Raw genomic sequence first — 17,709 nt, 5'->3', positions numbered from 1 at the left:
AAACTTTGCTACTGAAGGCAGACTTTGAGTTTGAAAGAGAGACTAATATTCTAGGTTTTAGATTTTTCACTAGTGCTCTGGAATGATATCCAGAAGGCTACTGAAACGTGTTGCTCCTGTATGATGTCGCAGAAGAAACCCCTCCCTGGCGTATCTGTGCCCAGTGCGACTTTTTCTTCCCTCCTCTGGTGGGGTCTGCAGCGACACCTTCGACGCAAGGGCTGGATGCAAGCCCCTGATGCACGGGCTCTGCCCACTCGGTCTTCCAGTGACAGTATCTGGTTCATCTTGTCTGTTTTCTTACCTCTAAAACAGCCCTAGATTCTCTCAAGGAGTGTCAGCAAAGCACGATTTTCCTTTTTCCTGCAGCCTTTATGTTTTACTACGACTTCCCCGAAGGAATTCTTTTTTAAAAAACTGCTTTATTGAGATGTAATTCACATTAGAACTCACTCTTTTAAGGTGTACAAATCAGTTTCCCTTAAGCATATTCACAGAGTTGTGCATCCACCATCACTACCTGATTTCAGACATTTTTATTATCCCTAAAAACACCCGGTACCCGTTAGCGGTCACTCCCAATTCACTCCACCACCTTCCCCTCTCCTAGTCTTAGGCAACCACTAATCTACTTTCTGCTTCCGTAGATTTTATTCTAGGCATTTCTTCTGGACCCACTCACACAACATGTGGTCCTTTGTGACTGATCTATTCGCTTTGTGTAATATTTTCGTGATGCGTCAATACTTCTTTCTGTTAAAAAAAATTTAATTTAAATGTTTATTTATTTTTGAGACAGAGTGTGAGTGGGGAGGGGCAGAGAGAGAGGGCTAGAATATCCCAAGCAGGCACCGTCAGCGCAGAGCCCGATGCGGGGCTCGAACTCACGAACCATGAGATCATGACCCGAACCGAAGTTGGATGCCTAACCGACTGAGCCACCCAGGTGCCCCAGGACTTCTTTCTTTGAAGGCTGAATAAGATTCCATTGTATGAATGTGCCACGTTCTATTCATCCATTCATTAGTTGGTGCACGTTTGGTTTATTTTTATTTTTGGCTATGATGAATAATGCTGCTATGGACGTTTACGGTCAAGTATTTGTGCACATGTTTTCCTTTTGGGGGCGTATATATCAAAGGGGGAGATATTTTTTTTTCTTCAGCATTCTAGAATTTTCCTTCACACATGAATGTTTTCTAATACTATGAATTGCTATATGTTTTGGCTACAGGTGAGATTATGCAAAAGCACCACACACCAGAGGTGAAAAATCACAGCTTACACAAATGGGACTTTAGGTGTTAACACACATGTTCTAGATCAAAACAAATACTGAGAACCCGTGAGTAGTCACAGTGGCTCCCTATTCCTTTCCTTCCACGATGCTTACAGTTCCAGTGATTTATGAATTTATCCACAGCTTTTTTCATAACTGTTAAACATTCTAACTATAGTGTCATAAAAGATGAGACCTAGATTTTGTTTCCCTTATGTTTTTCACCCAATATATGATCATTTGCATTGTCTCAATAGAGTTCTAAGAAAACTCACTTTCATATGCATAAAGGATTCCTGTAGGTTTATGTTCAAGCTTTACGTAAATTTTCAATTTTTATAACACATCCAGGTATTATAGTCATACTTAGTATATATACATTTTTACCTAGAATATCTTCTTTTTTAAATTTTTAATGTTTCTTCTTCTTCTCTTTTTTTTTTTTTTGAGAGACAGAGAGAGACACAGCACAAGTGGGGGAGAGGCACAGAGAGAGGGAGACACAGAAACTGAAGCAGGCTCCAGGCTCTGAGCGGTCAGCACAGAGCCCGATGCGGGGCTTGAACTCACGAACTATGAGATCACGACCTGAGCTGAAGTCAGATGCCCAACTGACAGAGCCACCCAGGTGCCCTTTGAGTATCTTCTTGAAAGCCAAAAACATCGGTTTCTGTTGTCACTTGTGCTGTGCAGTGTTAATTATAAAAGCTGTGTATGTAAATTGCAATGCATTTGGAAATACAAGAAAATAAAACGAATTGCAGAAACATTCCATAAAGAGTAGGTACTTTTGATCTTCCCAAAATTACATTGCTTTGGTTACTTTCACCCTTACCTTTCCTGCCAGGTTCCAGAACTTCCTCTTGACACTTCTGTGGGGGTAAGGAGAACAGGGATGTGGGATAAGGAGGTCGGAGAAGGGAGATTGGTTTCCCCAGAGCTAGACTTCGGATGGAAATGACTGGCTCCTGATTTGGCCTCACCCTACTCTTGTTTGTTGGAGGAAACAGCTCCTTCAGACCCTGACCAGTGGACCACCCTGGTTTCTTCTTGCCTAGGTGGGACCCCTTAGTTCTTTGGTCTGGGGTTCTGCTTATTTGAATATTCTATCTCAGGTCCAAACATTTGATTGGAAGTTCTTGATTCATTTGCATTACTGTATAAAGTGAAATCAAGTCACAAGTTTTGTTTTGTTTTTTAAGTCAAAGTTCTAGTTTTACAATTCCACTAACTCCAAAATTGCTCAAATCAATTGTTTCTTTTTAACTTCTTTTCGGACTTCTGGAAAAATTACAATAATAATACAAGGAATTACCTTATATTCTTCACCTAAATTCTCCAAATGTTATTATTTTACCTGATTGCTTTATTATTCCCTCTCTTCCTCCACCACTGAGAATAATTGCATGTTGTCCTTTCACCTCTAAATATTTCACCGGGTGTTTTCTCAAAACAAGGACATTTTCTCCCATATCCATAGTATAAGTATTTTAGTCAGGGGATTACAATTGGTATAATACTGTTATCTAATGCACAGATCTCATCCAAATTTATCCAGTTGTCCCAATGTTTCAGTAATGTCCGATAGAGCTAAAGAACATGGATATTGGGGTTGTTTCCTTTGTTTTCTCTTGCAAATAAGGCTGTTATTAATTTTTTTGTGAGGATATATATTTTGATTTCTTTGGGTGGAATTTCTGGATTTCTGCTCCTGAAATCTTTCCTCAGTACGTAAAATCTTCTGTCTTTAAGATTAACTCATTTTATTTAGCAGTCTCCCCTGTTTCTTGTATTCAGAGCCTGTATACTTTTTTCCTTTTACATTTTTGACTTTTTACTCTTTTTCATTTTTAAATTCTCTCCCATTCTTTGAAAGCTTTTATTATGGAATATTTCAAATGTGTTCAAAAGTAAAGAAAATCCTATCATGCACCCTTGTTTTTTCCATATAAATATTAGAGGTATATCTAACTGAAGAGGAATTACAAAAATTGTAACCCTGATATCACAATTACACCTGACATAAATTACATCAGCCTTTTAATATCGTCAATATCCAGTAGTATTCAAATCTTCTTGGATTTCTAATCCTTATTGTTATCATTGTTATTATTTTTACAGTTTGTGTGAGTATGCTCTAAATAATTGTCATTATTTGGCATTGCATAAATTCCTTTGAATTTACAGGTTGCCACTTGTTGTTCTCGAAGTTTATTATTATTAATTATTATTTTAATGTTTATTTATTTTTGAGACAGAGAGAGACGGAGCACGGACGGGGGAGGGTCAGAGAGAGAGGGAGACACGAATCTGAAACAGGCTCCAGGCTCTGAGCTGTCAGCACAGAGCCCGATGTGGGGTTGGAACCCACGGACCGCGAGATCATGACCTGAGCTGAAGTCAGATGCTTAACTGACTGAGCCACCCAGGAACCCCATCTCGAAGTTTAAATATTAAAGAAAATAGGTCATATGTTTGTAGATGTTCCTGTTTTCTGGATTTTGCTCTGGACTCTATGGTGTAAAGTTCTCTTCCTTATATTTCCTGAAATTCATAGTTAAATACAGAAGGTTGATCCATATTCAGGTTTGATTTGTTTTGGTTAGACTACTTCAGAAGGGCTGCTGTTAACTTTCATCAAGAAATACACAAGGTCCGATTGTGTCTCTTTTTTTTTTTTTTTTTAATTTTTTTTTTCAATGTTTATTTATTTTTGGGACAGAGAGAGACAGAGCATGAACGGGGGAGGGGCAGAGAGAGAGGGAGACACAGAATCGGAAACAGGCTCCAGGCTCTGAGCCATCAGCCCAGAGCCCGACGCGGGGCTCGAACTCACAGACCGCGAGATCGTGACCTGGCTGAAGTCAGACGCTTAACCGACTGCGCCACCCAGGCGCCCCTGTGTCTCTTTTTTTGTGACAGTATCAGCCATTGATGATGATGATCAGCCATTGATGATCAGGAACTACCTGTGCTCGTTCATTTGGGGTTAGAAAGTGGTGCTCCAATCCTATCACTTCTTTATCCATTAGCTGGAATACATTTGTTCAAGTTTTTTTGTGTGTTTATGTTATTGCTAATTTTTGAGAGAGAGACAGAGTGTAAGTGGGGGAGGAGCAGGGAGAGAGGGAGACACAGAATCTGAGGAGGCTCCAGGCTCTGAGCTGTCAGTACAGAGCCCGACGCGGGGCTCGAACTCATGAGCCGTGAGATCATAACCTGAGCTGAAGCCAGACACTGAACCAACTAAGGCACCGAGGTGCCTGGCTGGAAAACATTTGTAAAGAGAAAACTCTTTATCAGCTGCTTGGTTATCCGAGATTGCACAGGAGAGGCAAAATAAATGTGGGGTTCTTTCCCTTTTGTATCCATTCTCAAAACAGTAAACTGGTTGGGAGAGTGCATTCTTTAAGACAGTAGAAGAAGGTAATTATAGACTATGTTTGCTCATTGGCCAAGAATTGACCATACAGCCTCTTTATGACAGTCTCGTCTTTGGTTTTCCTAAAGAACATGCCAATGCAAGTGGAAAATTCGGCATCTTTTGCCAGGCATTGAGCACAAAGAGCAATGTGGCACTTTTCATCTTCAAAGCATTTCAGGGATAATTATTTCTCTCATCTCCCCAACAGGTAGGTGTTATTAACCTCATTTTAAAGATAAGAAAATAGAGACTTGAAGAAGATGTGAAAGCAACTTGCCCCAAGCTAACAGGGCATCATGAGAGATAAAATAATTTATATATGGCTTAATGTAGAATGTCACGCTGGGAAGAGAGATACAGGGAGCGTCAGAGGAAAAAGGAGTAGAGACCACTGAATCAGTTCTGACACCATGTACTGTGTAGGGTGCAGAAATTTGAGTGTTGGCTGCGCCGTGGGTGTTATCAGAGGAGTATATATCATAACGCCTGATACATGGCAGGTAATGAGCAAATGTTTGTCAGGTCACTAAAAACAAATAACTTGCTACATGTTGCCACTGTGAATATCCTTAGAGTATACAAGGACAGGGAAACTCTCCACTAGATCCAGATTCCTCACTGATTGTACACCCAGCATTTGCAAGACGATGATTGTTTTTCTCTAAGTTGGAATTGTTTGGTCTACACTGACGATTTTCTGTGTGAAGGAGAGATAGTATTTGTGTTACACTTTGAACATAGTTCCTGCTGCGAGATCACATGTCATCGTGAGCTGGATCAAGCAAGACATGATATAATCCTTCGGACTCAGTCTTTTCAACACCAGGGTTGGCACTCGGAGTTTTCACCACAGAGATGATGAAGTTAAAATAATCCCAATACTTTGGAGCTGGAGCATCCAAAATTTGTGTTCTCCACCCAGCCTAATTGCCCCTCCAGCTCGTAATTGCTTAGATCTCTGGTGAGCTTGCCTCATCAGCACAAACACGGCTGCCAGTGGTAGGAGAGTGAGGTGAAAAGCAAGGCAGCTGAAGGTGTTTTTCAAAAGGAAGAAACCCAGGAGCCTCTTTCTGACATTAGGCTTGTCTTATTAGTTGCTTAACAACACCCCCTAACCTAAAAGCCATCTGGCGAGTTTAATGATGACCTGGGAGTTCATCTCCTCTTTGAAAAGAAAATAAATATATTAGCATATATTCCATGTACTGTAGATTTTAGTTCAGGAATCAAATGCTACATGTAAGACTTCCTGGGTGAGAAATCTCTGTTTAATTTACACTTCACATTTCTTCTCTCTCTCTCTCTAAAAAGAGATTTCTAAAAAGAAATCTAAATCTAAATTTCTAAAAGGAAATCTCTCGCTCTAAAAAGAGCAAGTGGGGGAGAGGGGCAGAGGAAGAGAGAGACAGAGAAAGAGAGAGAGAGAGAATCTTAAGTAGGCTCCACACACAGCGTGGAGCCCAATGTTGATCCCACAACACTGGGATCATGACTTGGGCCGAAATCAAGAGTTAGATGCTCAAGAGACTGAGCCACCCAGGCGTCCCTCTTCTCTATTTTTAATCCTCAGTTTGTGCGTCAATAAAGCTGTTTATTGTGAACTTCCGTCAAGAAATACACAAGATTCGACTGTGTCTCTTTTTGTGATGGTATCTACCGTTGATGATCATGGCCTACGTGTGCTAGTTCATTCAGGGTTTTTTACGGAACTGCATTAGCTTTTCTTGGCTTTTCTCCTTCTCTAACCTAAAGCTAGCTTTCATGTTATGGCTGCTCAGCTATTCGAAGGCATCCTTGTAATCTTCTGGACAGGTAAACAGGAAAGAGGAGGGATTCTGCCGATCTAACACGGCCTCCTCCTCCTCCAGAGCTACTCAAAGCCTGGCTCAACTTTCCTCAGGCTCCTCCTTCTGTGGTTAATGGTATCTTCCTGTGAAGTCAGGACTGCTAACAGGATGCTAACACCGGTTTGCTCGTTGAATCCGGGAATACAAGAAGCTTGAAGAAAGTAGGTTGAAAACTAACATCAAAGACACATTGTTTTACACAAGGAGAGTGAATATATCATCTTTGTAAGTACTAATAAGTGGTGGGACTGACAATATAATTCAGTTTTGGGGTGTGCAAGAACCATGACTCTATTAGAGAGGGATGTGTGGGAGACAACCATTATGGAGGGAGCCATGAGGCCCGCCAATGGATGGAGCTTTGCACAGTGGGTGGGAGGGAACTCGATTCTAACAAAGTGAGTCAGGATGGCGGTTTGGCTTTGTGGTGAGTCTTTGGGCTTCATCTTCAAAACTGCTTTTGGAAAGAAAACTGATAATACATGTCAAGAGAATTATCTTTGATTAATTTATTTTCTTCCATTCTTGAGGTATGGGCTCTTAGGACTCCATACTTATTACCCCCCCCCCTTTTCCTCTTTTTTTTTTCTTAAGGAGTGGAGGTGATATGGTCTTTGTACAGGCTTGGGCTCTGGAGTCTGAGTTCTGGGTGTGAGCTTGACTCTATCTCTCACTAGTATTACTAAAATTTCTTTCTTTCTTTCTTTCTTTCTTTCTTTCTTTCTTTCTGTCCTTCCTTCCTTCCAGCCCTACATCCTTCCTTCCTACCTCGCTTTCTTGTTAGAGTTTATTTATTTATTCTGAGAGAGAAAGAAAGCGAGTAGGAGAGAGAGAGTGGAAGAGGCAAAGAGAGGAGAGAGAGAATCCCAAGCAGGCTCTGTGATGTCAGCACAGAGCCCGATGCAGGGCTTGAACCCATGAACCCTGAGATCATGACCTGAGAAGAAACCAAGAGTCCGATGTTAACCGACTGAACCACCCAGGCGCCCCAGTAATTACTTAGATTTCTAATATCACTTTTCTCATTTGTAAAATTGGAATCATGATACATAACTGAGTTGAAAGAAATAATATACACAAAATTGCTTTGGGGAAAAGACTGGGTGTGCAATAAAAACTTATAAATTGCAAAGTATTATAGGCTGTCAGGGATAGTCACAATAAATGTCTATTATCTGATATAAAATTCAATATGAAATATTAATTATATACTCCCCTCTTCAAAGTCTTAATCTTCCTCTCTTACTACCAGTAAATTCCACTTTTATTTTTGTTTTTCATATTTATTCTTTGGCTGTTACTTTTTGCTATTTATAAAAAACCCAGGCCTAAATGTAAGAAGAGAAAACCTCATATAAATTGGGCATGTATATTTGGGTGTACGTGTGCATGTGAGTGTGTGTCTGTCTGTGCACGTGTGGGATACAGCCAAAGATTCTTAATTCTTCTCAAGCTTTATAGACTATTAAATCTTCTTCCATTAAAAAAAAGAACCTCCTCTTTTTTCTCTGTATCTACTATATAGGTAAAACTAATCTCTCTGAGGTTTGTAACCTCGCGACAGCTTTTAGCAAGGAAGAATCATGATGGTTAACATTTATTGGACTTTTATTGGTGGCAGGCACTATTTGAAGCACTTGACCTGTGTTATCTCATTCAGTTCTCATTATAACCCTAGGAAGAGTTGCTAACATCACCCCATTTTACAGATGAGGAGACTGAGGCAACGTGAGTTTAGTACTTTGTCCAAGGCCACGGAGTCAGTATATAGCGGAGCTGGGAACCAGCCAATCTCCTTTCAGAATCAGCGCTAACCATTGGATGGTCTGTGTTGGCGAGGAACCCGACAGAAGCCTGTGATTTTGAAAGGTTGATCTGTGAACAACCAGCCCTGAACCACTGAAAGGAATTCAGATTCCAAGGCTTAGGCATATTGAGTCACAATGTCAGGAGATTTGGATCGGAGTATCTGTAATTTGACTGTACTTCCTTTCTTGTCCCCCTCCCCTTCCCCCCCAGTTCCTGCCTCCCCACCCCCCTGCCCAAGATTCTAATGCACAATGGCATCAAAGAACCAGTAACGTAAGTATTTTGATCTAATTAGATAAAAAAAAGACAATTTGATTTGTTTACTACAATTTTCAATTCTTTATGTTTCAAAACACTAGAAAAGCAACTCTCTTTCTTGGAATTGGACACCAGTTGCTTTCATGGCGACCATCGTCTGCACCCGCCATTGCTACAAATAACTTACTGCCTTCTACTGCTCGATTTCGGCTCATGTGTTGTTTTACAAATTTAAGAGATGTTTATTTAATGTTATTGTGCAAAGCACCGTGTGAGTTCTAGGAGGGGGAGAAGGAATGTGTAGATAAATAAAGCGGCCCTGCTCTCATGTGGCCTGGGGCCCAGGGAGGGACCAGGCTCAAATGCGCGTAATAATGTGGGTGTGAGTGAAGAAGTACGTGTACAGAATGGGGCTCAGTGAAGAAATGCCAGGTTTCAAGTGTCCACATTGGGAGGATTTGGAGGCACAGTAAGCGTATCCTGGAGTCGCCCAGGTCCAGGGAGATGACGGCACTGGATAGAACGTTTTACCTTTAAATCCCATCTTCGGAGGCAGAGACCAGAACTAGAATTCTCATATGAAGAGCCTAGCATGCATAGTATAGGTTGATTCATACGTTTCTCCCCCTCCCCCCAAATTTGTGAGTTTGAGCCCCGTGTAGGGCTCTGCCCCGATGGTGTGGAGCCTATTGGGGATTCTCTGTCTCCCTCTTTCTCTGCCCCTCCCCCTTCACACGTTCTCCATTTCTCTCAAAATAAGTAAATAAACTTAAAAAACAAAAAAAGCATAGTGTATTTGTTAAGAGCACCACCTGGATTTAAATCTGGAATCTGTTTCCACCATTTACTAATGTTGTGACCTGGGGGAAGTTATGCAACAGCCCTGTGCCTCTGTAGTTTTTTCTTTTTCGTTAATGAAAATGGAATAAAAACAGAACATAAAAAAAAATGATTGTTACAAGGCATGCAGTAAAGAATCTTGCGTCACCTTTAAAAGTGCGTACGCAGGGGCACCTGGGTGGCTCAGTGGGTTGAGTGCCCGACTTAGGCTCAGGTTGTGATCTTGCGGTTTGCGAGTTCAAGCCCCACATCGGGCTCGCTGCTGTCAGCACGGAGCCTGCATCAGATCCTCTGTCCCTCTGTCTCTCTGCCCCACCCCTGCTTGCGTTCTCTCAAAAATAAATAAAAAATGTTAAAAAAAAAATGTGTGCACGAGGCACTGTGTGGGCTTAAGTTTCACCATTTGGACACAAGGGACTTGGACTTGGTGATGGCCGAGTTTCCTTCTGAAGTGTCAGCTTCTCCCGGACAGGCTTTAGTTGCATCGTGTAGGAAGGCGGAGAGCAAAGCCCGCAACTGAGTCAGCGCGGCAGCTGATGCTGTGGAGGAGGAGAGGGAGGAGGCAGGAGGAGGGAGAAAGAGGGTCAGGCCAGTTTCCACTTGCAATCCCCTCCCGGGGCCTGGGGCAGGGATCCTCCTGGAGGTGTTCCCGGGCCCCAGGGCCTTGGGCTCCTGTTCTCCTTGGTCTGGCTCATCTAGGGAGGGGTTGGGGCTGGTTGCTTGGTTCAGCTGTGACACCAGCTTCTGCTGGGCTGGTGAGAGGTCCTGGACCTCATCAAAGGAAAGTCTGAAATTTCTACTTCTTAAGAAATACACATTTTGGTTTTGAGTTGCATGGCCTTTATCGGACAGCCCGGGTAATCGTTGGCCACGGCTAGAGATTTGTTATGCAAAGGCCCAGTGGTGGCAGAGAGCTTTTTTTGAAAACAGCTTGTCAAGAAACACAACTTGGTAATCACAAGAAATAATATATGATGATTTTAGAAAGTTTGGCAGACACAGGGAAGTATGGAAAGAAAATAAAAGTCACTTGCAATTTCATCAGCCAGAAGTCATTACTGTTAGATTATTTAAAAAAAAATTTTTTTTAATTTTAGAGAGAGAGAGAGAGAGCACAAGCAGGGGAGAGGGACAGAGGGAGAGGGAGAGAGAAAGAATCCCAAGCAGGCTCCATGCTCAACGTGGAGCCCGATGGGGGGCTCAATCCCATGACCCTGGGATCATGACCTGAGCAGAAATCAAGAGTTGGTGGCTCACCTGACTGAGCCACCCAGGCACCCCTTACTGATAAATTATTTTATGCGCAGTGTTTAAGTCTTCTGAGTATATGCACAGACATAATTTGTCAACATGAAATCAAGCAACCCTTAAGTGCATTACAGCAAGACCCAAAAGTCTCTAAATACGTGTATGTATCTATATATTTCTTAACTTACTGTTATGTGACTTAATCTTGTGACCAGTACCCTTCAAAAACATGTAGTTATTTTCCTTAAAGATGGACACTCAGCTGGTTTCTGTTTTTCTGTTAGAAATAATATTATTGTGGATATTTCTGTACATTAATCATTGACTTTATCTGTAATTCTTTCTTTTTTTGTTTTGAGAGAGTGAAAGCAGGAGCAGGGGAAAGGGGCAGAAGGGGGGGGGAGAGAGAGAGAGAGAGAGAGAGAGAGAGAGAGAGAACTGTAAGCAGGCACCACACTCAGTGCCGAGCTCAACTTGGAGCTTGATCCCATGACCCTGGGATCATGACCTGAGCTGAAATCAAGAGTTGGGCCCTCAACTGACTGAGCCTCAGGCGCCCCTGTAATTATTTCCTGAGAAAATTTTCTAAAGGCTGTGTTATTGGGTCAAAGGAGATGGACATTAAAAGTATTAAAAAGATAACATCCTGAGCCCCGCGTAGGTAAAGGGAAGTTTTACTCTCTGACTTTACATCTAACTAAAAGGAACATTGGGACAACAGGTCCAACCTTTGACTCTTTTTTACACTGCAGGAGCCTGAGGTCCAGAGAAGCTAAGTTTCTCGCTGATGACTAATACTTACTGAGCCATGAGTGTGGCTCAGAATCGACTCTAAGATGAATTGAATTCTCTTTCCCACACTGTCACCTTCTTTTCCTCTACATCCATCAACCAAATGCAAGTGATTTGATATTGAATTTTCTGCTTGGATATACCTTGACGCTCAGGATTAAGGATTATGTCACTTATACTATTTCCCTTCCCTTTTTTCAGTGTTAGGTTTTTTGTTTTTTGTTTTTTTCCTGTAAGTTTGCATCTTAGTAGAAATTTCATGTGAGTGATTTTCCATTACAGGCCATCATTTAATATAAAATTCCTTCTAGACAGAATTTTAGGCTTCTCAAATGCCAGATATCGGCAAGTTGAGCCCGAAAGCATGTTAAAGCTGTTGGACTCTTGAAATGGACATAGTTTGAGTGAAGGATTATACATCTGGGGTTTTGAACACATGGTTTTGTATCTCGGTCAGAAACTCTAAGGTAAAGTTGCCTTAACCATCCTGATTCAGTTTCTCCACATGTGAAAAGGAGGTGACAGTCCTCAGTGAGTAGCTGGGGGCCTTATTGTGCGATTCTGTGAGTAGTTGGAAACGAGCACGCTTCTCTGTATTCCTCTGCTGTACGCGAGAACTGTCGTGCCCATCGGTGGGAATCCTACCCACCAGCGGTGAAAAAGCAAAACAAAACACTGATGATTTGTAGGTATCTGGGGAGCATACTCAAGAATTTGTGGCTGAAATTTGTCTTCTTGGAAGAGAAGAAAGAGGGAGAGACAGACAGACAGACAGAGTAATTTTAAGCATGCTATAACAAAGCTCCTTTGAGAAGCTCCTGGGAGTGGCGGGGTGTGGTAAGCCAGCCCTCAGCCAGAATGCTGAGTCATCAAGTTAATAATGTTCACAGGGTTTCAGCCTATAGGTAAGAAAAGGCACACCAACCTACCAGTCTCCTAGGTTATTAAATATTTGGGCCGATGATTGCTTTCGTTGAACTAGAGAAAATTATGTTTGATAAAATTGTATGATGACTGAATGGATAATTCATTCTTTAAGCTGTATTTCTTCTCCCCCCCTGCAAATATGTACCCTTCAATGGACAGCAAATAACATGGTTTTTGTGGCAAATGAAAGAGAAAGGGAAGAAAATTGTCAATTATTTAGGGGAATTAGAAAGCAAATGGCGCTTCTTACAAACCGGTGTGTCATTTTCCACTAAATATCTTCAATGGAGTATTTATTTCCGACAGTCAGAATTACGGTCGGGCTTCCTTGGGCATTGCTAAATTCCTGTCACTGGAAGCATTTCCTTAAAAAAAAAATTTTTTTTTTAATGTTTATTTATTTTTGAGAGACAGAGAGACAGAGCATGAATGAGGGAGGGGAAGAGAGGGAGACGAGGACACAGAAACCGAAGCAGGCTCCAGGCTCCGAGCTGTCAGCACAGAGCCCGATGCGGGGCTCGAACTCACGAGCCGTGCGATCATGACCTGAGCCCAAGTCGAAGGCTTAACCAACTGAGCCACCCAGGTGCCCCTCACTGGAAGCATTTCTGTTCAGGTTTGACAAGCACTGAGCAAGAGTATTACAGAGGGAATTCAAATACCAGAAGGGGGAATGGACAAAGCTCTCTGATTCAAGTGCACGTCTCTTAAAATCTTTGGGTCACAGTGGCAAGCAGGAAGCAGCTGCTCAATAAGTTACTGTAGAGACTAGGGTGTGAATATTCTGCACCAGGCTTTTGGCCATTATGATTATCCCCTGAGCCCGTGCCTGCCTGAGGAATAGACAAAGTGGTAAAATAATATCCACCGTAGTTAGGAGGCACGCATATGCCGACACTTCACGTGTTTTCTGTCTTCATGAATATGTGTGTCTCATTTCACAGATGAGGACACTGAGGCTAGAGAGGTTAAGCGCTTGGACTAGGATATCTCAAGCATCGGATGGTACAGTAGGTTTCTAAACGTATGACTCTGCCCCTAAACCCACATCTCCCCACTCCAGCTGGGGATGTAAGTTTTGAGAGGCAGCCTGCCCACATCACCCTCTCAGGACCTTCTTGCCTCCACTTGCTCCTGAGATTCTCCTTTCAGAGTTCAACTCATTTGGTTTATGACTTTGATCCTGGTTAATAATAACCAGGCGTTGGGGGAAGGGAAGCGATCAGTCAATCTTAGCTTGGCAAAACGAGGCGCTCTCATTCATTTAGACCGGCATTTGTCGACTGCATGCGCGCTGTCTCTCAAGCCCATACCGAGCTGGTGTTACAAAAATGAATGGGGCTTGGTCTTTCATCTGTAGGATTCTCCGTCTTTATCGTTACCATCTTGTGGTCAGACAGAAAAGACTGTACAACATAGAGATGGTAATGGGAGCAGAGCAGAAAAATGAATGGCTTAGTTTCAGGGACTTTCCTGAGAACAGATTTGGTAGGAAGCGTGTAGGTCCCACTGAATGAAGGAGCCGCAGGATGGCAGGAACTCTGGAACCTGCAAAGAGCAGGCTCCACAGAGAGCAAAGCTGTGTATCTTAATCATCGGGAACTTCATCAAGCGCTTTCTCCTATCAGTTTGGGATTACATATTTTGCTGAGCATACTTCATTTAATTTCTAGGCCCTCTTCCTTTGTGATCGCCATCCTGTTTAATAGGGAGTACCTCTTTCGCACCTAGCAGAAAGAGCTGCCCCAGTTTACGTGGAAAGGTGGGGGTTAGGGAGCCTTTCGGGCACCACCCTGTTTGAGAAGTCTGAATCATTACGACCGTCACATATTCCTTCTATTTCATATCATATTTCACCTTCCGGTCCCACGTGGCCTATCAGGGTTGCCCCGATGACTGTATGTACATATTTAGCCCAAGGCAGGATCCACCGAAGCCCTTCCTGCCCGAGCACGTCGGAGGCCTTTGGAGGCTGTGCAGACAACAGCAACTTCAACCTGAATCATTTTTTTTTTCCAGTCATGGACCGGCTGCCAAGAGGCATGAGTAAGAGCCGGGAGCGCAGGCTGGGAGTGGTCACAGAGGGAGTGGTGCCTGCTCAGGGGAGCCAGCCCTGCCTCTGCCCCACAGAGGGTTGCTCCTACATCAAGGTCCTTGGGAGGCTCTCGTGTTCCTTTTCCCTTGCTGTGCGTTTTCCAGGATAACTGTGACTCCAGGTGAGCAAAGCGCGGTAGCAGGGCGATTTTTCAGGGAGATTCTTGAAACACAATAATTATTTGAGCTGTTTCAAGATGGTGGAGTCGGTCGCCATGATGGTTACTGTCAAGGATAGGCTGTGGGCTGTAGTGTTGCCACATGGGCGGCACTTTGAGCTCTGGGTCCTTTGGGAACCAGGAATGCCAGGTAGGGAGCAAAATCACATCCAACTGTGAAGGCGTAACCTGGCTAGGGGGTTCGGGTGGTGGTGGGGGGCGGGCAGCACAACAGTGATTCCCGGAGGAGAAAGTATTCCTGAGGACATCTTCAGCCGTGCCTGGGAATTCAGAATGGATTTTGTGACACTAATTTCAGGAAGGGCCAGGTGCTGAAAACCGGAGAGACTGCGAAGGCGTTTGAGAGTCTGGCCCACCTTCCTGGTTGGGTGAGAGTTCAGTTTTGGAACCACTCTTCTTTTTGGCAATTTAAAGCAACCAGTCACTGTTCGTGTTACTAGCAACCACATTCTTCCGGGCGCAGACTATTCTCCCTCCCTGTTTATGGGTTTCAGGACAGTTGAAACAATTTACATATTTCAAATATATGTTCTTTTTTTTTTTAACGTTTCTTTATTTTTGAGAGAGAGAGAGAGAGAGAGAGAGAGCATGTGTGTGTGAGAGCAGGGGAGGGGCAGAGAGAGGGAGGGACAGAGAGAATCCTAAGTAGGCTCCATGGAGCCTGACACGGGGCTCAAACCCACGACCATGAGATCGTGACCTGAGCCGAAATCAAGAGTCGGGCGTTTCACTGACTGAGCCACCCAGGCGCCCCTCCAGTGTGTGTTCTTTCAAATGGGCTGGTTCATGGTTTCTTCCTGATAGACACTATGGTTTTTGTGGTTTATTTAAGTGTATCATACTAACGATCAATTTAACAAGCCAGGCTGTTCAGTTGGCTCGTAATCAGATTACACACGGATTTGCGGAGCTGAGGGGTTTAGCCAGACTACAGCTCGGCCCTTTGCTTGTGGATGAGGAGTGGAGGCTCACAGAGGCGAAGCACTGTCCGCAGTCACACGACTTCTAAGTGGGGAGATGAAGGAGATTGCAGGCCTTCAAACTCATAGCTTGTAGACTTTTCCACGACTCCACAGGTACCCTTAACTTTTTCACCCCAACGTCACCAAAGAGGTTTCGAATAGAATCAGGTGTGTCCCAAATCTCAGTCCTCACCAGTCTGTGCAAGTTGGATGGGTTCCTTGACGGGTGGAGAGATGGCAGCCGGCCTGAAGAAAGGCATTCTCCAGATGACTCAGCCGGTATATTTCTTCGCTTCCTAATGCTTTCAATTCTGTCCCTTCGATCCCTCTGCTTGACTTTGAAAGTATGCAGTCAGAGCAATTTTGGTCATTCTGGTGTGGCAAGCCTGACTCTAGTGTTAAGCAGCAATGGGAGGGCTCAGGGGTCAAGATCAGGCTTCCAAACAGAGTATCTGAGCACAGCAGCACCCCTGCCACCGGCAATCAAGCCATTGGCCTTATTACTAATAGCTGCGTTATCCTTTCCTGCTAACGAAGCACTTTTCCCACGCATCTACTCATTTCATGACTTTGTTTAATCCTCATGATAACTCTTTCACGCTGCAGAAGCTGCAAGAACTCCTATTTTCTTAATCCGGCTCTGACTTTTTCTTCTCGGGAGTGCAGACAGCAGAGACTGGGGTTTTAGGCATTCTCCACTGTAGTTACTATTATTAGAGACAAGGTTTCTCGACACATTGCCTAGGGACTGGCTATACCGAATACTTAGAGGTTTTTTATTCACCACATTTTTCTTCATCTGTAAACTGAGGCTAAATGATTTCCACAATAACCTGACACAGTGAAAAGTTAGTTGGTAAGGAATGAAAAAGCTTATGTACATAGCTGTGTGTGTGTGCACATGCATTTGTGCATAGAAGAATGGGTCTGTTGGTAGAGTGAACTTATCTGGTTCAAATACAGCATGTTTGAGAGGGAAAGGGGCACTCTTGCTAATGTTAGGACAACACAGATAAACCAGGACTGTCCCAGGCAAAACAGGACATATGGTCGACCTGTCCATGAGGTCTTTATCTCAGCCAGATGGTCTACAGATGAAAAGTTTGAGGACCATTGGCTTAGATGCATTAAAAACTTTAGGAATCTTGGGGTGCCTGGGTGGCTCAGTCGGCTATTAAGTGTCTGACTTGGGCTCAGGTTGTGATCTCACGGGTTGTGGGTTCAAACCCCATGTTGGTCTCTGTGCCGACAGCTCCGATCCCCAGAGCCTGCTTCAGATTCTGTCTCCATCGTCTTTGCCCCTCCCCCGCTCATGCTCTGTCTCTCTGTCTCTCTGTCTCTCTGTCTCTCTGTCTCTCTCAAAAATGAATAAACATTAACAAAAATTTAAAAAAAGAACCTTTAGGAATCTTTATGCAGGGGCCAGTGACCAGCTCTAGGTCTAGAGAACTGAGCTCAGTGACCCAGCTTACATCCTAGTACATGTGCCTGCTCTCATTTGGGAGTCACCTGCACTCTCTGAATTGGGTCTGTTCTCTCCGGCACACACTTTTGCATGACTATCTCCTACTTATCCTTTAGGACCCGTCTTTGGTGGGACTTACTTGGATGGAACGGATTCTGAGGAGACCTCGCTGAGATGTTTCTTTTTAAAAAAAAGTTTTTTTTTAACGTTTATTTATTTTTGAGACAGAGGGAGACAGAGCATGAACAAGGGAGGGTCAGAGAGAGGGAGACACAGAATCTGAAGCAGGCTCCAGGCTCTGAGCTGTCAGCACAGAACCCAACGCGGGGCTCGAACTCATAGACCTCGAGATCGTGACCTGAGCCGAAGTCGGCCGCTTAACCGACGGATCCATCCAGGCGCCCCTCACTGAGATTTTTCTATGAGTGAACTGCCTCTCCCGAAGTACTTGTGCCCCCCACAAGTAACTTGTGCCCTCGTCCAAACACTAATTGCACTATCACACATGTGAGGCCACACGACAGCTCCTCAGAGGCAGGAACCAAGAGTGTGTTCCCCTGTGGTTCCTTAATGTCTAGCTCAGTG

The sequence above is a fragment of the Lynx canadensis genome, chromosome D3 (genome assembly GCF_007474595.2).
Source record: "Lynx canadensis isolate LIC74 chromosome D3, mLynCan4.pri.v2, whole genome shotgun sequence".
Classification (NCBI taxonomy): Eukaryota; Metazoa; Chordata; class Mammalia; order Carnivora; family Felidae; genus Lynx; species Lynx canadensis.
This window is presented reverse-complemented; position numbering follows the sequence as displayed.